We start from the raw sequence: 23,762 nt of genomic DNA, 5'->3' as shown, positions 1-23,762 counted from the left end.
TTTTTAAAGCACAGTGCTGGGGTTCAAAGTCACTGGTTTCTTTGGGGCCCTTTAAGGTCCTTTGCTGACAGTAGACCTTGATCCCCAGGCAGTTGCCCCTAACTTTGGATCTCAGTGAGTAAGAACTTGGTTCAAGTTATTTTCTATTCCAAAGCCTAATCTTACTATGTAAATTTCCCATCCTGCTCTCAGAGGGCCAGAGATAATATCCATTTTAAGGAGTATTATCAAAAGAAAGCCCTTGTCAGGCTGTATAATGTTTTATTACATCCTTCTTTCCCAGCTGCTGAGACCAGCTCAGCAGGTTAGGGCTGAAGAACAGGTGCTGTGAAACTTAAGGAAAAAGTTAACATAAAACAAGACACAGAGACATTTATCTTAATTAAAGTTGGGAACCAGGGGACTCAAGGTCTCAGGGACCAATAGCGCCACCTCAAGAAACCACACTTTTTATTGTGCTCTTTAGGATTATGTCAAGTGAGGAGGGGGCTGTAGGATATAAGATATAGTTTTTATTATTATTATTATTATTTTAAAAGTTCTTTTATTATTTTAAAAGTCACATAGCTGGTAGATGGTTAAGCTTTTACTCTGACCTTTAGGCATTTAACAATCATTAGCATTTGAGGAAGCTTGGCATTAACTATCTATGCATAGCATCTAGAGAATCATCACTGTACTTTCTCAAACTGAATGCCTATCTGTGGCAGGCAACCGGGACATGCCTAAGTTTGCACCTTAGTTCTCCCTGCTAATGCATATTCTGCTAACAACCGCTCATAAACCACTTGGAGCCATGAGGTTCCTCTTTCTCTTATTTTAACAGGACATATCATGCTGTGCAAACGGCATGCCAGTCTGCACAGGTCCCAGGTCCAGCGTGCCTAGACCAACGCATTATGTCCTCATTCAGCTGACCCTATGAATAACTTACGCCTTTAGGTCTTTGTTCTTAAGCTTAAGTGATTTACCAGCATTGCAACTGTTTTTCAAGGAGGAATATGGGGTAAAGTAAAGCAGGACAAGATGGAGTTTTCAGCATAGAAAAGAGAAGCAAAGAGGCTAAGAAAATATTGTAGAAACATGTCTGGCAACACCCAGCAAATATCTGGAGTGTGTTATACCTCACAGGGGTACTGGGGGGAAGGCAAGCCTTTGCATTCACTTACACAAATAGCAGGGGTGAAACAAAATCAAATATTACTACTGAACAGTAACTGGACATCCACTACCCAAAACTTAAATAAGGCTTAAAACAATATATTTTTAATAGCAACCTTTTTATAAACAAGAAAATTTTAAGCAATGTATGGGCATCTAATGGGATATTTCTTCAGTGGTATCAAATGGTTATCTGTAAGTATAACCAACTCTTTATTGTAACAGTAAGTTATTATTAAAGTTAGTTTAACTATATAGCTTCAAATACTAGGAATTCTTATATTCCTGGCCAGTATCTTATAGGGGATGGTTGTCCCAAGAGGACTTCTTGGAAGGTAGTCCTATGGGAGTTCTCAAGCCATGAATATTCAAGAGAATTGAGAGTGAAGAGTATACAGTGTCATATGATTCAGTTTAATTCTTGCCACCCTACCTCCATGTGCTCAAATTAATCAGTATTAACATGGACTCAGAAAATGCGGAGAGCATAGGTTATTTATTCTAGAAGGATGAATTATCTTGTTAGGAATTTATCTACCCACCTCTTCCCTTCTCCTTTTCTGTGAGAGAGAATGAGAGTCTGTGTGTGTGAGTGTGTATGTATGGGCAAGTGTCCATATTCAAGGAACAAGACCATGGTTTGCTTTATTTTATTTTACTTTACTTTTAAAGAATAAACATATTTCTTAAAATTTCAACTCAATTGAAGAAGTTAATTGTTATAATAAACTGCTGAAGATGGACAAAGATGATAGTTTTCTCAGTGTTAGAAATGAGAAAATAGATTCAAGAAGGCTATTAATTTCACCAGAATTAGGAACATTTAGAACTGTGAGAGAACAAAGGAAAAGAGGCATAGCTGAATTACTTATTCATTCATATAGATGTAAGGGATAGAGAGGAGTAAAGAAACCAAGTGAGGAAGGAAGAACATGAAGAAGGAAGGCAGGGAACTAAAAGAAGGAGGTAGAAGAGGTATTTTTTTATTATGGAAAATAGATAAAAGACAAAAAGCAAATCTGGTAAACTTATTAAAGTCCAGCCTTCTGAGGTGATGCCCATTTGGAGCAAGTATGAGGCCTTCAGGATGGCAGGCACTGCATTTCGTCTTGGTTGTCTTCCTCCTCTGATGTATCTGAGGTACTGGAAGACTCATCCAAGTCTGCATCCATAACCCCAACTTCAGGACTTCGCCAGTGCTGGTGATGGCCTCTCTGTGTCAGATGATGCATGAGGAACCTAAGCATGTGACTGTCAAACAGGTCAATGTGGTGCAGGCTATCTTCATCTCGTTCCTGCTTGTTCTTCTTAATCACATTCTTTAAGCCAGTAAGGCCAGTGGTCGTTTTAGCTGTGGGTGCCCAGATCTTAGCATCATGGTCTAGACCACTGGTCGCCATCACAGGTAGGTAAGGATGGGGCTCAAGACAGTTTACAGTCCCTCCTTTATCTCCCTCCATGAACTGAACAATCTGGCAGGATGATTTCTCCCAGAGAAAGATGTGCCCACAATCACTACCGCTCACGACAAACTCACTTCTGGGGCCATAGAAATTGACACCTTTGACTGTGGCATTATTCCTGTGTCCCTTGTATCTTTTAACATACTGGGCACCATCACAGTGAGAAGAGTCGAAGAGGTAAATATCTTCATCATTGTAACTAGCCAGGAGCTCTGTGCCATCGTGACTGTACACAAGGCCAGTGATGTTAGCTGTAGAATCACAGCTGACCAGGTGATGAGGACAAAATTTCTTGAGTACTCCATTATTCTCATTCTCATCAATTTTCCTCTGGTCATAAATTCTGACAAACTGATCTCGTCCACCCACTGCAAATTGGTAAGTATCGGCAGGATTCACACAGACTGTATACAGTCCCACTTTCTTCTCCTTATCTTTTGTTACCACCACTCTTGAAGCCGGCCGGCCTTGTCTAAGGTCAATGGCAAAGACAACTGCATCTTCCCCTGAAGTTAGGAACTTAAAAGGGGAGTCAGGCTCCAGAGCTAACTTGTGGGCGGCTCCCCTGTGCTGGGCCACCCGCTTGGTGTTCTTGCAGTGTGGTATAGCAGACAACTCTGCTACGCGTACCTGCCCATCACGGGCACACATGGCCATGGTGGGATCACCACAGTTGGGAAGGAACTTGGCCTGAAAAACATTATTTCTGTGGCCACTCTCAAAGACCAGTACTGGCTGCTGACGCACCCAGTCCCACAATATTACTTTAAGATCATCACTGCTTGTGGCCAGCCAGGTGCCACGCTGGTTAAAGTGCAGAGTATTGACACAACCATTGTGGCCCTCAAGCCCATACTGCAACTGGAAACGCTGCACAAAGACTCTTGCCCCGCAGGCCTCATATACAAAGCGGGCACTTGAACCCAGCTGCCGTTCTCGCAGAGCATTAAGGACCCGCCAGCGAGGAAGGGGTAGGGCAGATGTCTCTGAAGACACCCATTCCTCCAGGGCCTGATCCTCAGCTGATAAACACTCACCATGGTTTGCCTCACCACACTGTACCTGAGGTTGCTCTTCTGCCAATTCTTCCTGCTCTTCCTCTCCGAACTCTTCTTCCTCTCTAAGCTCTTCTTCCTCTCGGTAATGGAACTGGTTTTCATCATTGATAAAGAAATTGTCAGCATCTTCCACGCATTCAATGTCGATGTCTTCACTTGACCTTTCTGAGCTGGTGCCCTGATTTTCTGTGCTGGCATGTTCGGGAATACCACCACTGCCAGAATCGCCACCACCTCTGGTCACGCTCAAGATAATTTCAGTATCGGGGCAGGCCTCCCTCCCTGCCTCCACTCCAGAACTCTCCTCAGGGTGATCGGACAGGCCTCTGTTCTCTAAGTCTGGTGGTCCATCTGTGCTGCTTTCATCGTCAGCCATTTTTAATGATGCCTCCCTTAGTCGGTCTGGATTGAGTAAAAAGTCCTAGAAGCCTAAAGAAGGGAGCAGGCCGGCCGCGGGGTAGATAAGCCCACCCAGAAGAAAGTAAGCCCAGCGACAAGCCGCCAACCCAGTAGGCCGAAGCCAACGGGCTAAGAGGCGGTTGCAAGTATGGGAGCTGGTGAGGATCAAAAGACTTCGCCCATCTAGAGTCTCGCGATGTTTCGAGATTCTCTCCCCCCCCCCCCCCGCGCGCACCAGAAGCTGAGCCCCACGCATGAAGCCGTTTTACCCTGCTGCTCTGCCTTCCGTTCTATTTAAGATTGAAACGTTGCACTTCAGAAAACGTTCTTATTAGAGAACCATCAGCAAAAGTGAGCCTTCTTAGGCAAAATGCTTATCATAGGACTCTCAGTGCTTTGTTTGAAGATAGTGTACGGTATGAAATGAAGAAATAGGCAAATTGAAGGAAAGCTTGCTAAGGTCCCCCAAGCTAGTGAGTTCCTGAAATGCAAGAAATATCTTCAGCAAATAAAACAGCTTGAGGGGAACCTTGAGAACTCTAATTGGTAGACAATGGCATAGGGTTGACAGATAAAATACAAAACGACTTGTTAATTGCATTTTAGGTTAAAAAATGGATAATTTTTTAGTATGAGCAGATCCCAAATACTGCATTAGACATACTTTTACTAAAAATATTCATTGTTTATCTGAAATGCTAATTTTACTGGGTGTAATGTATTTTTATTTGTTGTATTGGATAGACTTTTGTTTGTTAAAATTTTTATTAGAGTTGATTTACAATGTTCTGTCCATTTCTGCTGTACATCAAAGTGACCTAGTTCTTCATATCTATGCATTCTTTTTCTCAAATTATCCTCCATCATGTTCCATAACAGCTGATTAGATATAGTTCCCTGTGTTATACAGCAGGATCTTATTGCTTAGCCATTCCAAATGCAATAGTTTTCATCTACTAACCCCAAACTCCCAGTCCATCCCATTCCCTCCCCCTCGCCTTTCCCCTCCCTCTTGGCAACCACAAGTCTGTTCTCCATGTCCATGAGTTTGTTTCTTTTCTGTAGACAGGTTCAATTGTGCCATATTTTAGATTCCAGATAAAAGTGACGTGGTATGGTATTTGTCTTTCTCTTTATTACTTACTTCCCTTAGTATGAGAGTCTCTAGTTCTATCCATGTTGTTGCAAATGACATTATTTTGTTCTTTGTTATGGCTCAGTAGTATTCCATTGTATATATGTACCACATCTTCTTAATCCATTCATCTTTTGATGGACATTTAGGTTGTTTCCATGTCTTGGCTATTGTGAATAGTGCTGCAGTGAACATAGGGGTGCATATATCTTTTTGAATTAAAGTTTCATCCAGATATGTGCCCAGGAGTGGGACTGCTAGATCATATGGTAGCTCTATATTTAGTTTTCTGGGGTACCTCCATACTGTTTTCCATACCAATTTATATTCTCGGGTGGACTTTCTTAGTGAGAAGACTAATTTAGTTCCTTGGTGTAATCAAAGTGGAAATCAACTGGTCAATTTAAAGTATTCATTGAAATGAGTAACTGCTTCACCAATTTGAAATACAGGCACAATCTTTTTTATCTTTTCACCAGAGATTCTATATTTATTTGGAGTTAATTCAATTTAAGATACTTAGGGAAAACCAACACAATTTTATGGAAAAAAATTCTGTCATGTTATAGCACTATCAAAATATTTTAAATATCTCCAAAATATGTCAGAGGCTTCTGGGGGGCCTTTAGGAAAAAAGACAGCTCTTTCAGAGACAGTTAATCGGCAATGCTGTGTTAACTTCTGAGATTCTACAAATGAATTATCTAAGGTGATGTCAGTAAATTTTGGAAGGGCTAGAGTAAACTGCTGACTCAGGATGCTGGAATGAGAAAAACAGGATTTCTCTCAGAGTAATTGAAAGATCAATGCAAAATTGATTAAACATAGAGACATAGTCTTCTAAAGAGAGAGAATGGTTCCAAGGCTAATAGTAATGGTAAAACACATAAAAGAATATTCAGACCAAATTATAGAGAATAGCACAGAAACTTGAAAGCCCATCAAGAGTAACATGGATAAGTAGACTAGCATATATTTCTTTTCTTTTTTTTTTTTTTTTTTGTCTTTTGTCTTTTGAGGGCCACATGCGTGGCATATGTAAGTTCCCAGATAGGGGTCTAATCGGAGCTGTAGCCGCCGGCCTATGCCACAGCCACAGCAACACCAGATCCGAGCCCCGTCTGTGACTTACACCACAGCTCACGGCAATGCCGGATCCTTAACCCACTGAGCGAGGCCAGGGATTGAACCCGCAACCTCATGGTTCCTAGTCAGATTCATTTCTGCTGCACCACGATGAGAACTCCGCATATATTTCTATAATGGAGTAAAGTACAAATTGAGGATTATTGAATTAAAATTAAATACCTCAACATGAATGAATCTTTTGTTGTTGTTGTTGTTGTTGTTGTTGTTGTTGTTGTTGTTGCTATTTCTTGGGCCGCTCCCGAGGCATATGGAGGTTCCCAGGCTAGGGGTTGAATTGGAGCTGTAGCCACCGGCCTACGCCAGAGCCACAGCAACGCGGGATCCGAGCCGCGTCTGCAACCTACACCACAGCTCACGGCAACGCCAGATCGTTAACCCACTGAGCAAGGGCAGGGATCGAACCTGCAACCTCATGGTTCCTAGTCGGATTCGTCAACCATTGCGCCACGACGGGAACTCCAACATGAATGAATCTTAAAAACACAATGAATGAAAACACAAGTGACAGAAGAGTAGTTAATAATAGCATTTTTATGCCAGTCTTTATAGTTTTCATATATAATAAAACTATTTTAAATGGCAAGAAAATAATTGACTCAAAATTCAGAATTGGAGCTCCCTTGTGGTATAGTGAGTTAAGGACCTGATGTTGTCATTTTAGCAGTTCGAGTCCCTGTTGTGGTGTAGGTTCAATCCCTGGACCAGGAGCTTCTGCATATCACAGGTGTGGCACAAAAAAAAAAAAAATCAGGATAATTATTACCTATGGAGGAAAAGAATGCATTAAAATCTGGTAGAAAGGAAGCTCCAATAATTCTTGTTAATTGTATAGTTTACTGTGGATATAGTTATGTTGTTATTCTTTTTATTATTTATTCCCTGGCATACACATTTATATACCCTCTTCTGTGTATGACATATTGCAGAGTAGTTTTTTTTAAGAGGTAATATTCATTAACAAGGGCCCTTGCTTGTCCATGGGGCACAGGAACAGGAAAACTAGAGCATCAAACCCTAATATGTCTATCCTAGCATTATCCAGGCAAGAAGCCTTATTAATTGGCATTGGAAATATCTCATTGTAAGGAACAGGTCCATTGTTAGAGGCTGAATGAGGTTATTTCAACCTGATGCCATTGTAATACTATGACTTTTTTTTCTACATGCTCATTAAGCAAACTGACTATGATGTAGCTTTTCATTGAAATTTTCATTTAAGTTTGCTTTTAATTTAATTGCTCCATTTGGTATGTTTCCATTCCCATTCATTCGTCATAAATTTATTTAGCATGTCCATGCACCATGTACTGTTCTAGGTCCTGACAATATAGTGGTTAATAAAAGTGGTCATCCCTTCACTCATGGAGTTTATAATACAATGGAAAGAAGAGACAATAGACAAAGAAATATATACATAGGCTATATGAGGCAGCGGTGAATTGTATGGAGAGGAAGGTGCGTAAGTAGATACAGACTAGGGGGTGTTATTTTAGATAGTGCATTCAGAAAAAGGTCTCCTTTATGGGATGACAGTTAAGTAGAGGGCTGAATGAAAAGAGAAATGGAGCATACAAATATCTAGTATAAGAACATTGCTTGTAGAGTGACACCAAATGCAAATGCTCTAAAGCTGTAGCTCAATATGATTGTTCATGGAACATCAGGGAGGCCACTATTACTTACATAATGTAATGCAAGTAAGCAGTAGGGAGTGTCAGGCAATAGAACTGAAAGAAACAAAGGCCAATTAAACAGAGCCTGTTGTCCATAATACATAATTTTAATTTTTTATTTCATTCTATGTGTACTGGAAAGCCTTTAGAAGCTTTTGAACAGGGAAATGGCATTAACTTACTTTTTAAAAAGATGAGACTGGCTGCTATGTGGAAAATAGAAGGGGGTAGCAAGAAAGAACAGAAGTACTAAACTATTGCTCTAATCCAGGTGAGAAATTAATGTGGGTTAACCTAGGGTGAGGATAGTGCAGGTCGTGAAAACTGGTTAGGTTTGGAATAAATTTTGAAAGCAGAAGTTATAGCATTTACTAATGAGTTGAACGTGAATGTGAAGTGAATTAGGCAAGCTACTAGCAAGAAGCACATGTCGCATGGGCAATTTGAAGCAGTTCAAAGTTTTGTTTGTTTGTTTGTTTGTTTGTTTTTTACAAAGATGAGAGAAAGTTGTAGGGAAATCACAAAGGAAAGGCCAGGACCTCAAGGCTATTATGAACAGGAAGATAATGTACCCCTAGTCCTGAAGATGGTGAGGAGAGAGAGCAGTTATGAAAACCCTGAGATGGAAAGGGCAATGAGGAGAGTCTGACCTGACGGGAGCTTTCATTAGCCATCCTTCAGTGCACCTGTAGGAAGTGAACCAGGGAAACAGATCCTCCAAATTCATTCTTTCTCCTCAGCTCTCTTAATGCTACTTCCCACTGAGTCACATGAAGATAGGATTTTGTTTCCTATAACTTTACTGAATTTATTATTTCTAATTGTGTGTGCGTGTGTGTGTATGTGTGTAAATTCTAAAATACATGCAGACATAGAAATTTTCACATATAAGATCATGTCATCTGCAAACAGATAACTTTACTTTTTCCTTTCTAATTTGGATGCCTTTTATTTATTTTTATTTTTTCTTGCATAATTTCCCTGTCTAGGAGTTCTAGTACTATGTTAAATGGAAGTGTCAAGAGCCAGGCATCCTTGCCTTTATCTTGATTTTTTTAGAGAAAATGTTTTCAGTTTTGCACTGTTGAGTGTGATGTTAGCTGTGGGCCATTCATATATATCACCTTTTTATATTGAGGAAAATTCCTTCTATACTTAGTTTTTTGTTTGTTTTTTTTTTGTTTTTTGTCTTTTTTCCTTTTCTAGGCCTGCTCCCTCGGCATATGGAGGTTCCCAGGCTAGGGGTCTAATTGGAGTTGTAGCCGCCGGCCTACACCACAGCCACAGCTATGCGGGATCCGAGCCACGTCTGCAACCTACACCACAGCTCACGGCAACACCAGATCCTTAACCCACTGAGCAAGGCCAGGGATTGAACCCACAACCTCATGGTTCCTAGTCGGATTCATTAACCACTGAGCAACGACAGAAACTCCAATATACTTAGTTTTGAAAGAGTTTTTATCATGAAAGGGCTTTGAATTTTGCCCTCAGAATATTTTGCATCTATTGTGATCATGTGCTTTTTATCCTTCATTCTGTTAATATGGTATATGACATTGATTGATTTGCATCCGAGGGATAAATCCCAGATGTCCATGGAAATCATTAGCTGATGGGAATAAAAGATATCATCGAGAGAGTGAGTACACAGTGAGAAGAGCAAAGATCTGAGGACTGGGAGCTAGAACACTCAAATATTTATTTTAAGAAGAAAAGGAGAATCCAATCATACAGAGCAGAAGGAATGGCAAGTTATATAGGAGAAAAACATGAGAACATGAAGAAAGTGGAGAAACTATTTTATAAAGGAAAGATTGATCAATTGTGCCAAATACTGCTAAGAAGTGAAGATAAACCCCAAGATTGACCGTTGGGTTTGGTAATAGAGAAGTAACGGGTGTCTTGTTGGAACTTTTATAGTATTTGTGAGGACAAATGCTTGACCAGAAAGTTTGGGAAGAGAAAGGAGAGGAAAGAAGACAGTGGGCACAGACCACTCTTATAGGAGTTTTATTGCATGAGGGAGAAAGATTTGGAGTGATAGCTGCAAAGGGAAATGCAGCCAAGATAATTATTTTTAATTTATACTAGATTATTCCAGGATGTTATATGCTAGTGATAATAATTTAGTGGTGAGAGTAAAAACTAATAACACAGGGAAGATAGGAGAAGTTTCAGGAGGAAAGTCTTTTTTTTTTTTTTTTTTTTTTTTGCCATACCTGCAGCATGCAGAAGTTCCCAGGCCAGGAATTGAACAGAACATTTAGTACAGAGGCAAATACGTTGTTGGTGTAACATCTCATGGTGGAATATCTTTTAATTGCTTCCATTCTTCTTTGAATAAAGAAGGAAGGATATCAGTTATGAATGAGGAAGATTAAAGCTCTGCTGGATCTTTAAGGCAGAAAAAGCTGTGGAATATTCAACTCAGAAAATGGGAGAATGAGTCCAACAAGAATATGGAGAATAGTTGCCTGGAAGCAGAGAGGGTCCACTTGTGGTTTCATCTAAAAGTAAATTAGAAAGCATAATTATTTGTTTTTCTCTATTTCAGATGCTTGAGGCAGGAGTGGAGTAGGCAATACCTGCATTTGACTAAATTCTGAATTCTTTTGCTAGTTGAGGATAATGGAGTGTTGCGGGTGGGGTGGGGGCAAAGGAGCTTAGATTCTACATAATGAAATTATTATAGTAATGAATTTTGAAATTTAACTGTGAAAAAGAGAATTAAGAACAAGAAGGGAAAGACGAAGGTGGCAAATTCGATAGGGTCAGCAGATTGAAGGTCCTGATAGTCAACTTCCTCTGTGATCAGCAAGTGTGTTCAACCAGAGAGGAACTGGTGTTCACTTTTGCTTCACCACTTTATGGCCTGTAAGTATATATGAAGTTTAGGAGGACAGGATAACCCAGGGTCCTATAATCTGTACCCAAGCTATTAAAGCAAATGCAATTTGATTAAAAGATTAAGCAATTCACTCTAAGACATGGCTGACTGATAAGCTTAATTTTCTCAGAAGCTATTTCCTTAATTGAAGAGGAACTTCCTACTCTAGGACAGATATTTTTTTAGAAGAAACCTTCCAGAGCCATTTGACTATCCCCCAACATGACTATAATTATTCTGAAAGAGCAGCAGTATGGCACCCTGATTCTGGAAGTGGCAATCAAAGAGGGGCCTTTATCTGATTGCAACAGTGGGTTTGAGGATTCAGAGACAGCCATTTCTAACATTCTGTATTACCTCTGTCACATAATGGGCTTGTCTTATTTTCTGTCATCATAGATATAACACCCCCTTGAGGGAGACATTTCTAAACCAGTATCATGAAGTTCATGCCAAGATTAGCAGGAACTTTTCCGTGATGATTTCATAAGACTTGGCAAAACTTACATTTAAATGTGCTTCCTAGATTTTAGAATTACCTATTCAAATTTCTCAGAGCCCAGAAATTTCAGAATGCCACTTGGAATCAAAAAGAAAAGAACAAATTCCATTATAAACAAATAATTAAAATAGCAATGTGTGCTAATCAAATTATTAACAGAGGGGCCTGTGAAAGTAGAGTGAGAGGAGAGACTGTTTGGGGTAGACATAGAGTTTAGATGGGCTTCCAGGAAAGGTATTTGAGCATAACATTGATGGAAGAACAGAGAAGTAGCACTTAGCCACCTAACATGAATTTTCTTTTGGGCCCTTGTGTATGCATGCCCACACTCCGATACCTCATCCTCATTCTGCCTCAGCCCCTGTTCCGTGTGAGATCTGGCAAGGAAGCAGTCGAAGATTAACACATGGTCTGTGACTGGAGGTAGGAGATAGCATGACGTGTTTTATAAAATGGAAAATCTTGGTATAAATAGGGCAGGGTCAGTATAAACAGCAATATGAGAAGAGGCCAACCCATAACTTAGAATGCTTTAGTGCAGTAGTTTTAAAACTCAGGACCCCTTTGCATTTTTAAAAATTATTGAGAGTCCCAAAGTATTTGTATGTATGTTATTTACATCTACTGACATTTTCCATAATAGAGATTAAAGCTGAGAACTATTTTAACTATTTGTTAATTTATTTATTTCAAACAAGAATAATAAACCCATTACATGTTAAATAATATGTTTTTATTAAAGGCAATTAATTTTTGCAACAAAATAAATTTAATGAGAAGATTGGCATTGTTTTACAATATTTCATTTTTTTACTTTCTAGTTTAATAGAAGACATTTTGATTTGCATATCTGCTTCTTCAAGCAATCTGTTGCAATATCACAAGTTATTCAGTGTCTGGAAAACTCAACTGTACATTTGTGAGAGAATGAGAGACAAAAAGGCAAATAATATTTTAGAATTATCATGAACATAATTTTGACCTTTCAGACCCACTAAAAGTGCCTCAGGGACCCATCTTCACTCCTCATAAGTGCCCAAGCACACTTTGAGAACTGCTGCTTTCTTATAAAGGCATCTAGAGAACAAGTTGGATTTTATCTAGCAGGTGATGCATAGAAACTTAAATAAACAGGGATTGAATTTGCATTCTTAAATGATTACTCTCAGTGTGGGAAATTGGTTGGGTAAAGGCAAGGTTAGATGTTTGGAAGCTAATTAAATTTGAACAATTTTTCACATTCTATCTGGATGGACTGTGTTATAATACTCGTTAATACGTTTTAGTGTGTCTAGTTTACTCATGAGTAAGTTACTTGAAAGCAGGTCCTGCTTTTGCCTCAGCTTTATAAGTACAGCTTTTGGTAGAGTATACAGAATAGGGGGCACCCAGTAAAAAGATTTGTTAAAAATAAATGAAGGAAGGAGTTCCCTGGCGGCCTGGCAGTTAAGGATCTGATGTCAATCACTTCTGTGGCACAGGTTCATTCCCTGGTCTGGGAACTCTCACATGCCACTGGTTCAGCAAAAAAAAAAAAAAAAAAAAAAAAAAAAAAAGAAAGAAAGAAAGAAGAACTAAGTAAATGGCTATAAGAATATTGCAGATAGGAGTTCCCTTTGTGGCTCAATGGTAATGAACCCAACTAGTATCCATGAGGACGAAGGTTTGATCCCTGGCCCTGCTCAGTGGATTAAGGACCCAGCATTGCTGTGAGCTGTGGTGTAGGTTGCAGACACAGCTTGGATCTTGCTGTGGCTGTGGTGTAGGCTGGCAGCTGCAGCTCCGATTTGATCTCTAGCCTGGGAACTTCAATATGCAACAGGTGCAGCCATAAAAAGCAAACAACAACAACAGCAAAGGATATTGCAGATAAATGGTGATCTAGTTTTGGACTTAAAGGCAGTGCAACAAAGATGGAGTAGATAGAGAGACATACTCAGTTCACTGTTGACTCACTGGAAATGCTGTTGACCTACTTATTGGATAAGGACTTCGAAAGAAAGAAAAGGAACTCCATTATTTTGGTCATCTACCTTGTGCGACTGGTTGTAGGAGGATAGGAGGGGTAGAATGGGGTAGGGTTTGAAGGGGTGATTTCTGGTTTCATTTTAATATGATGAATTTCAGCTGCTTTTGGGATTTGAGCCTCTCCTAGTGTCTGAAGTTGTTTTAAAGCTATGTAGTGTCTTATTTAATTAAGCCAAGATCACAGTATATTCTAATATTTGTTTTCAATGCTTTAATATTTTAGTATTGTGGTTTTTTAATACTTTTGATGTTTTAGTGTTTATTTTTAATGTCTTAGTATTTTAAATATTTAATCAGAATTTTTGGATTTTTGCTGTCCTAAATTTCCAGTTCTATTAGTGGATGCCAATTAACTGCCAACCAATTGGGATTAATTTGGCTGTTGCATAGTGGCTTATTTTCAAATTCACTACTTCATCCATAATGTGGGAAGTTGAACTACTCCTACATCTCTGTGAAGGAATCTGCTGACCCTACTCTTAGTATGAATGTGTGGTACAAAGCAGGAGAAACAGCATTTGACTGATTCACAGAAACTGATGAGCTCGCCTGTCACCATTCTCCTACTTTATAATCCCCAAGTAGAGTTGATGACACATTTAAAAGTATGCCTATCTGCAAGCATGGATTTTCATAATTCACAATTCACTAAATAGACATCATGTGATTGAAAATAAAGACACATCATGCAAAGAATGTGTTGTGAACAACTTAAAATGAGTTCAGAATGTAACAAAACAATCTGACTTCATTTTTTCAAGAGAGTAGCCCCAACAGACAGGGAATGACACTTTAAACACTAAAGGGATTCAGTTCTCATGTCCTTTATTGCTGCTCATCTTTCCATCTGGCCGGACTTGCTGTTTTATCCAATGCTTTTCCATTTTGTGCCATCCTGTCTTTACATTTTATTTCCAATCTACTCTGGAAGCGTAATTGTTGCCGTGTCCCAAGAGGATGTGATTAACTTTAAAGTTAGAAAGAAAAGCATCTGCATAGATAGAAAATAGAAGTAATTTCATTGTAATTATGCTATTCGTCTTTTATTTATGCCAGTAATGTATCAATATCGTCAAAAAATGAATGACTACCACCTGCCTAAAGCTGAATGCAGCCCCCCAACTCTAATTATTTTGTTTGCTTCAAATTAAAACAAAATAGGGTTGGTGAAAGTTTGAGCTCTTGATGTATATCAGACATTTCTAATTTTTTTTTTTTTTTTTGGCTATACCCATGGCATGTGCAGGTTCCCAGGCCAGGGTCTGAACCCACACCACAGTAGTGACAATGCCAGATCCTTAACCACTAGGCAACAGGGGAACTCCCCAGACATTTCTATTGATTGCATAATTCAGTGAGTTACAGAAAGTGCATCATTCAAGAAAAGTAAGTGTATATATAATTCTGAAAATTGTTATCTTTGATTTTCATTAATTATTAATTGTACATTAATAAAGCACATAGTCAATGTAGAAAACTACACCTCACTAGAAATGTTTATATAATTTAAGTGGATAACAGAATATTATTTCTAAGGGTCTGTAAGATGGATATTCATGATGATGTATGAAATCAAGCTGTAAACTAAAATACAAAAAGATTCTGGTGTAATCTAGTGGAATTCTTACCCTACCACATGATAGAGAATTACGCACATTAGATTTAAAAGTAATCAAAGGTATATATATATTTGTCTTTTGTCTTTTGAGGGCCACACCTGAGGCATATGGAGGTTCCTAAGCTAGGGGTCTAATCGGAGTTATGGCTGCCAGCCTACGCCAGAGCCACAGCAATGCCAGATCCAAGCCCCATCTGCGAGCTACACCACAGCTCATGGCAACGCCTGGTCCTTAACCCACTGAGCAAGGCTAGGGATCAAACCCACAACCTCATGGTTCCCGGTCTGATTCATTTCCACTGCACCACGACGGGAACTCTGGCACATATTACTGGTATTAATGCCGCTGTTTGTTTCTCTTCTCATTTACATGCAGAGGGGAACTTCTATTTTTCTCTGATTTTGGAATACTTCTGCCCTTCTAGGAAAAGTGATAATTCAGACTCTGAAACGTATGGGAGGCCGCATCTCCCTGTTGAGACTCACTCACACATGACCCACCGTCATGCTCACACATGACACACTCTCTTGCTCTCTTGCCCACACTTTTGCCTCAATGCTCAGGTATGGTGGCACTCTTGGGCTTCTTGTCAACTGCGGTAATTATGATTGGGCAGTGACAAGGGCCCACCTTTAGCAGAAATGCTAGCCATCCTTCCTGCTAGTGTTTTCTTTCACCACAGAATCTGTGTGTCAGTTGGACCATGCATCTCCTTTCCTCCCATCAACCAATCCACTTTTCCATGAATAGTCAGTTAAGATTTAGATTTTGGGTGAGTTAGGAGATGTCTCCACTTTTGCAAGGTCTGGACAAAAAAGACAATAGAGAATATACTGAATGAACATTGACTTTAAGGAGGAGAATAAGGCACATGGAGCGCTATCTCTCTGTCTGTCTCTCTCTCTTTCTCCCAGGGAAAGCAGCAAGTATGACTTTTCCTGAGTAGAAAGAATTCTTGGAATGGTTGAAGAAGCACAGGATCCAAAATGGCTGGAATGGCCATCTGCAAAAAGGGAAGAGTAGATAGAGATGAAGTCAGGCATGTAGCAGGATGTCAGATTATTTAGAACCATATGGCCCATTCGAAAAGTCTGTGGCTTTCCCTTTAACATGATGGTGAGATTCGTCACAAGAAAGCAGACTTTGGGTGGGGGGAAGGGCTTATGTGTGAGTTCTTTATTGGGAATGTGCCTCTGGAGTGAGGAACAGAGGAATCCAAGCAGGGAAGAAGGGAGACTAAAAAAAAAAAAGTTTAAGGGAAAAAAAAATATATATATATATAGAGAGAGAGAGCTGACCACAGCTATAAGTGACTGACTGCTCCATCCATGGGATCATCTTAAAAACTGTATTAAATGTTTCTCAGAGGTCTTTTCTCATGGGAGTAAAAGTCAAAAGCTTTTATCCTTGAGATTCCAACACTCTTTTGTTAAGCCTCCGTAAAAGGGTATGAACTCATCTGCATTTCTGTTGTGTGTTATTGATGTTCCCCCATGCCTGGATTTAGTAAAAACGCCCAAGGCAGGGGTTGTGAGGCATGCTGAATAAATTTGAAATGAAATGCTAACCAGATTACCACTCCAGGAAGTTGGTAGGAGCCCAGGTAAAACTGGTTATTGCAATTGTGTTTCCCTATGTGCAAGTGACAATTATAATATGAAATATAATGATAATGCCATTTTTGATAGTATTAAAAGACACCAAATACCTAGGACTAAATATAACTAAAGATATCTAAAATCTCTACACAGAAAACTATAACTGAGTGAAATACTATCAAAAGAGATTTTAATTGAAGGCATGTATGTGTTCATAGATTGGAAGACTCATTTTTTAAAAGATGTCAGTTTCCCAAATATGATCTGTAAAATCAATGCAATCTAGATAAAATTCCCAGCAAGGTGTGTATCTGTATGTTTAGAGACTAAGGGGAATATGGAAATTAATAACTGGTTCTAAAACTTATAAAGAATTCATGTACAGCTAAAACAACTTTGAAGAAGAACAAAATTGGAGGATTTATACTTATAGATCTCAAGATGATGATGGAGATAGTATGGTGTTGGCAAAGACAAACAAGTAGGTCAGCGGAACAAAACAAAGTCCAGTGGCATACCCACATACAAAAAGGGTTCACAAGTTTTGAAAAGGGGGTCACTAAATACGTCTTGGAAGAATATCTTCATGAGCTTGGAGAAAGGGAAAGATTTTCCCAACTATAAAGGAAAAGATTAGCATATTGGCCTACTTGAAAAGTAAGAAATTATCTTCATCAAAATACACCATTTTGGAGTTCCTGTCATGGTGCAGCAGAAACAAATCCGACTAGGAGCCATGAGGTTGTGGGTTCAGTCCCTGGCCTTGCTCAGTGGGTTAAGGATCCTCCGTTGCCGTGAGCTGTGGTGTAAGTCACAGATGTGGCTCGGATCTGATGTTGCTCTGGCTCTGGTGTAGGCCGGCAGCGGTAGCTCCAATTAGACCCCTGGTCTGGGAACCTCCAAATGCCGCGAGTACAGCCCTAGAAAAGACAAAAGACAAAAAAACAACAACCCCCCCAAAAAAAAACCAAAAAAAAAACCCCACCATTTTAAGACCTAAAAAGCCAGTATATTGTAGTTCCCATTGTGGCTCATTGGGTTAAGGACCCAGTGTTTTCTCTGTGAAGGTGTGGGTTCAATCCCTGGCCTCTTTTAGTGGGTTAAGGATCTGGCATTGCCGAAAGCTACTTTGTAGGTCACAGATGCAGCTTCAGTTTAACCCCTGGCCCAGGAACCACCATATGCTGCAGGTGTGGCCGTAAAAAGAAAAAAAAAAAAAGCCGGTATATTTACAATTCATATAACTGACAAAGCAGTGTATCCAAAATACCCAAGGAATGCCTATAAATTAATGAGAAAAGATAAAAACCCAAGTGAAAAAGAGACAAGAGATTTTTTTTAATAACCTCCATAAAAGAGAATATAAAAATAGCTAATAATCCTATGGAAAGATGCCCAACCTTATTAGTAACCAGGGAAATTCAAATTAAATCTATGATACAGAAGTTCATTAGAATGGATATAATTGAAAAGACTGAAAATGCCCAATATTATTGGCAAGGATATGAAGAAATGGAGCTTTCATATACTTCTTCTTAGGTTCTATGTTGATAGAACTCCTTTGGAAAATTACTTGCCAGTACCTACCAAATTTTCTGATAGGCATATCCTCTGATCCAACAATAACCACTCGAGTATATTCCCCAAAGAAAGGCACATATATATTCAATAAAACACATAGGAAAGAAAGTTCATAAAAGTATTATTCATAATATCCCAAACTTGCTAACAACTCAAATGCCACTCAACAGGGAAGTGGATAAATCAGTTGTCTATTCATACATGCTATTCATATATAGCAAAAAAGGGACTGCTAGTGCAGAAAACACCACTGATGAATCTAACAAACACATGGAGGAAAAGAACCCAGATAAAAAAATACATACTATATGATTCCATTTGTAAAATGTTCCAAAACAGGCAAATAATCCTGGAAGTCAGGATAGTCACTATCTTTTAAGAAAAGACAGGGTGTATGATGGGACCTCTGGAGTGATGAAAATGCAGTATTTCTGGGTCTGTGTGCTGTATGTAGATATGTTCAATCAGTGAATAACTAATGCTGTTCACATAGGATTTGTTTAGTTTGTATATGTCATACTTAAAATGTTTAAATTTTATTTTAAGATTTGTACATACCTTAATGTGTTCTTAGTGATACATGAGATGATGTATGTCTCATGACTGTTACCAAACAGGTACATAATTGATATTAGCTAATGACATAAAGGAACTACATGATATCTGATCTTAAGTAAGACTGTGAATTAATATGAAAAAAGAGTTGCTAAGAACTGATACCCCTCCCCAATCTCATTCAGATTAAAAGGAGAGTCAGATGTTATGAGAACTGATAAGAAAGAATAATCACTTAGCTGCCCCTGAGAAAATTTATTATGGAGAGAGGGAATGGAGAGGGCTGTCCTAAGGGGAATTGAAAGATGATAATAGATGGTGGTCTTTGATCTATGTTGTGATATATAAATTACCAATCTTTGATTAGCCTGAGTAGGGTACACAGAGGGTAGTCGATTGGAATATTAATTTAGATAGTACAGAACCATTCAGATGGGCTGCTAATTCATTCCTCTAGTTCTTTCTAAAGAGAGCTACATTGATGGGAAAATAAATGGAAAGATTTACATTTGTAGTTTTTTGGTTTTTGGTTTTTTGTTTTTTTCTTTTTAGAGCTACACTTGAGGCATATGGAAGGTCCCAGGCTAGGGGTCAAATCAGAGCTAGAGCTGCCAGCCACAGCCACAGCCACAGCAACACCAGATCCGAGGCGCGTCTGCAACCTACACAACTTCCACCACAGCTCATGGCAACACCAGACCCTTGACCCACTGAGCAAGGCCAGGAATCAAACCCATATCCTCATGGATACTAGTTGGATTTGTTTCTGCTGCACCACAATGGGAACTGATTTACATTCATTTATATTTTTTATCTATATTTACTTTATCTTATGTATTTACACTTAAAAGATTAACTTAGTTCTTGTTGCGAGGAATTTCATAATATGCTTTGGATTATCTTAATGTTAAAAACATATATCTTAACGTTAAATTTAGTTCATTTATAATAATTTTAATTTGCAAGTTATATTATTCTCTGTAAACTTACCTGTGTGTGTGTGTGAGTGTGTGTGTGTAATCCAGGGGCATTGAAAAAACTCTGTATGATCTTTACCTTTACAATTTCCAGCCGTATATTCAGTTTAGCTAGACCTATATAAAACATATCCGAAAATAAATAATTAAAACAAATATATTGCCTTTGTAAAAGGACACATCTCTATTTGGTGGGTCAAATTTATTATTTATAATTATTGCAAATAAATCTGTTTTTGGTTGGAGAAAAACAAAATCTTCAGTCCTAGCTGCTATTAACTCTCAGTGTAGTCCCCATTTGGGGATTGATGATCTGAGGCTTTTTCTTAATACTTAAAGGGCATTTGAAGTATTTTAGAAGGGGAATGCATCCCTTAAACACTTTGCACATCCTTTGGAAATGAGCTTAGTATTTGATTGTGTTTTCTGGCATATCACAAATTTAACTGTCACTGGGAATGAATCATAAAGGGCTACAGAAAGATTTAGCTAAAGATTCTGACTTAATCCATGCAGTTTGTCTTTGTGGATGGAGTCTCTGTTCTGCCACTGTATGTGTTACAATTTATTATCATGTCTCTTATTTTTTAAAAATATCAAAATGGAAACATGGAATCTGAATGCAATATTTTATTTGAATCCTATAACTTTAATATTTTATTTCTTTTCCTTAATAATTACTTAGTGTTACATATGTTTAAATATGCAAGGTGTTAATCCATTTTCTCAGAAACAGGGTGTATACACTTATTTATTTCCAAGATAGTTTCTTTTGGCTGAAATATTACATGTTTCTCTCCCATGTTAAACTATATGTGAGATGGATTCACTCAAAAAAGAAATATACTTAGAACATGCAAGCAGCTCAACTGTACTGAGTTAAAAAATCAGACAACTATCTATCATGTTAATATACATAAATATAGTTGTGTTATTTGGAGAATCCATTCTGTAGCAGTGAAGAACTCAACATGTTTACATTTTTGGTATTTAAAAAAATGAATTGACAAAATGGGTTTTTATAACCTGCTTTTATGTTGCATGATGAATTTAATATATTCCAAGAAAGCTAGTAGACAGGCAACCCACTGAATTATACTGCAATTATAGCTGGAGCAAAACATTTTTTTTTCCCCTTGCTCTTCCTAGTAGAAATTTAGACAATTTCTGTATTCCAAAATGTTACGAACTCAGTTTCCCAGTAGTTTATCCCAATCTTCAATAATATGTGAAATAAAAAGGGACACTTTTCTTCATAAAGAGGTAGAGAGACCAATTGTTAGAACATTTTGTCTTATATTTGGGAGATACATAAATCATTTAATACCAAATTTATCTAGCAAAATTTTTCCACCTGTAACTAAATGATTCAAAATAAATTTAGGGTGTGCCCATCGTGGCTCAGCGGAAACGAATCTGACTAGTATCCATGAGGACACAGGTTCCATCCCTGCCCTTGCTCAGTGGGTTAAGGATCCGGCATTGCCTTGAGCTGTGGTATAAGTCACAGATGTGGCTTGGATCTGGCATTGCTGTGGCTGTTGCTTAGGCCAGCAGCTACAGCTTCGTTTCAGCCCCTAGCCTGGGAACCTCCATATGCTACAAGTGTGGCTTTAAAAAGACAAAACAAAACAAAACAAAAACAAAATAAATTTAAAGTATTATTTAAAGTGAACTTCAAATGTAGAGAACAGGAATATACTCCTATTGAACAGGGACATGCTCATATTGATCATTTTTAACATTAAAAATTTTTGAATACGGGAGTTCCCGTCGTGGCGCAGTGGTTAACGAATCCACCTAGGAACCATGAGCTTGAGGGTTCGATCCCTGCCCTTGCTCAGTGGGTTAAGGACCCAGCGTTGCCATGAGCTGTGGTGTAGGTTGCAGATGCGGCTCCGATCCTGCGTTGCTGTGGCTCTGGCTGGTGTAGGCTGGCGGCTACAGCTCCAATTCGACCCCTAGCCTGGGAACCTCCATATGCCACGGGAGTGGACCTAGAAAAGGCAAAAAGACCAAAAAAAAAAAAAAAATCGAATACGTAATATGTGTACATGATTCAAAAATCGAAATAATATAAAATTCATGTTCTGAAATATTCTTACCATCTCAACCTTCCAATCCAGTGTACTCCATTGTACTGCTAAATATTTTTATTAGATTTTCTTATTTTATGCAAGTATTTATAAAAATGAAAATATTTTCACTAGCTTCATATCATAGAAAATTGGTAGCATATACATGTTTCATCTTGTTTTTTTAAAGTTTATGAAGATCACTCTATCTTGCTACATAAAGACTATCCTCATTCTTTTTACTGATGCATAATATTCCATTGTATAAATGTAGCCTGTTTATTTAGTCAATTTTCCTATCAGTGTGCACAGGGTTTTTTTCTAGTTGTTTACTATTACACTGCCTCAATGAATAACCTCATTCACATATCATTTAGAATGCACGAAGGCATTTTTGTTGGACGAATACCCAGGAATGAATATCATGAGTTAGAGTATAATCGTATTTGTGTTTTGTATAAATCATCTCAGTTTCCCTGCATAGAAGTTAGACTATTTATCACTCTCATCAGCAATGCTATATTAGAGAGCTGTTTTCCCACAGCTTTACCAACCTTTTTATTTAAATTTAGATTATGATAGGTAAGAAAAAGCACCTCTGTAGTGTGTGTTTCCATTTCTCTTACTATAGGTAGAAAATCAGAAAATTATTTTCTTTGTTTAAAGATTATTTGTATTGTATTTCTGAGAACTGCCCGTTCATTTTCCTTTCAAATTTTTCTATTGAATTGTTGGGCTTTTATTCTTAATTTCTAGACGCTGTTTATGCTTTAAGGAGGTTAGTCTTTTGTCTGATGTACAAACTGTAATGATGTTTCATAATTTTTTACTTGTCTTTTGACTTTGCTTATGACTTCAAAAATAATTTAATAAAATTTATTATTACTCTTTTCATTTAAGCCTTCTGGATTTTAACTCTTTTATTAGAAAGTACTACCCAACTACAGACTTATTAAAAATACACCTAAATTTACTTTTGATATTTATGGGCTTTCTTTCTTTCCCACCTAAGTCTTTAATCCAACTGGAGTTAATTCTGAGGTATATTGTGAGACATAGAACTGAAAATTATATTTTTCACCTTAAATGGCTCCCAGTTGTCCAAACAAGATGTATTTTAAAAATTCACTTTCACCAACTGATTTTTAGATGCCATATTAGTCATATGCTAATTTCCATATTTATGCAATCTATTTCTGAATTTTTTATCCTATTTCATTGGTTTCTCTATTCATATGCAAATATAATGTGCTTTTAATTATTAAGATCTATGATATACTTTAATTCAATAGGGCCAGTGTCCTGTAATTAATTTTATTTAGTTTTTAAAATTTTTATTTATTTTTTATGGAAGTATAATTTATCCTTAATTCTTTTTCTTTTTCCGACCACACCTGCAGGATATGGAAGTTCCCATGCTAGGGGTTAAATAGATCTGCAGCTGTGGCCTACACCACAGCCACAGCAATGCTGGATCTGAGTCACATATGCAACCTATGCTGCAGCTTGCAGCAACACTGGATCTTTAGTCCACTGAGCAAGGCCAGGGATTGAACCCATATTCTCACAGAGACTACATCAGGATCTTAACCCACTGAGCCACAATGGGAACTCCATTTAATGCTTAATTTTAACACTGTTTTCCTATCTATTTTTGCCTACTTTTTTTCCTATATAAACTTTTAATCATAGTTACTTAATTTTAGAAACCAAAACAAACACAGCAACAAAACCTTATTACTACAGATTATATTAATTTGTTCTTCATACATTTTATAATACATAAATTCACTTTAAGAGGAATAGACATCTTTTTATTATTGAATCTTCCTAGTAGGGTCCTTCAAAAAATCTGTGAGTTTCATTTCAGACTTATTTCTAGATATATTCTTTTTTTCT

The 23,762-nt window shown here is 38.0% G+C and overlaps 1 pseudogene; it reads right to left on the bottom strand.

Moving 5' to 3' along the window:
* On the bottom strand, nt 1,115-4,214 carry LOC100515809 (annotated as a pseudogene).

The sequence above is a fragment of the Sus scrofa genome, chromosome X (genome assembly GCF_000003025.6).
Source record: "Sus scrofa isolate TJ Tabasco breed Duroc chromosome X, Sscrofa11.1, whole genome shotgun sequence".
NCBI lineage: Eukaryota > Metazoa > Chordata > Mammalia > Artiodactyla > Suidae > Sus > Sus scrofa.
This window is presented reverse-complemented; position numbering and strand designations above follow the sequence as displayed.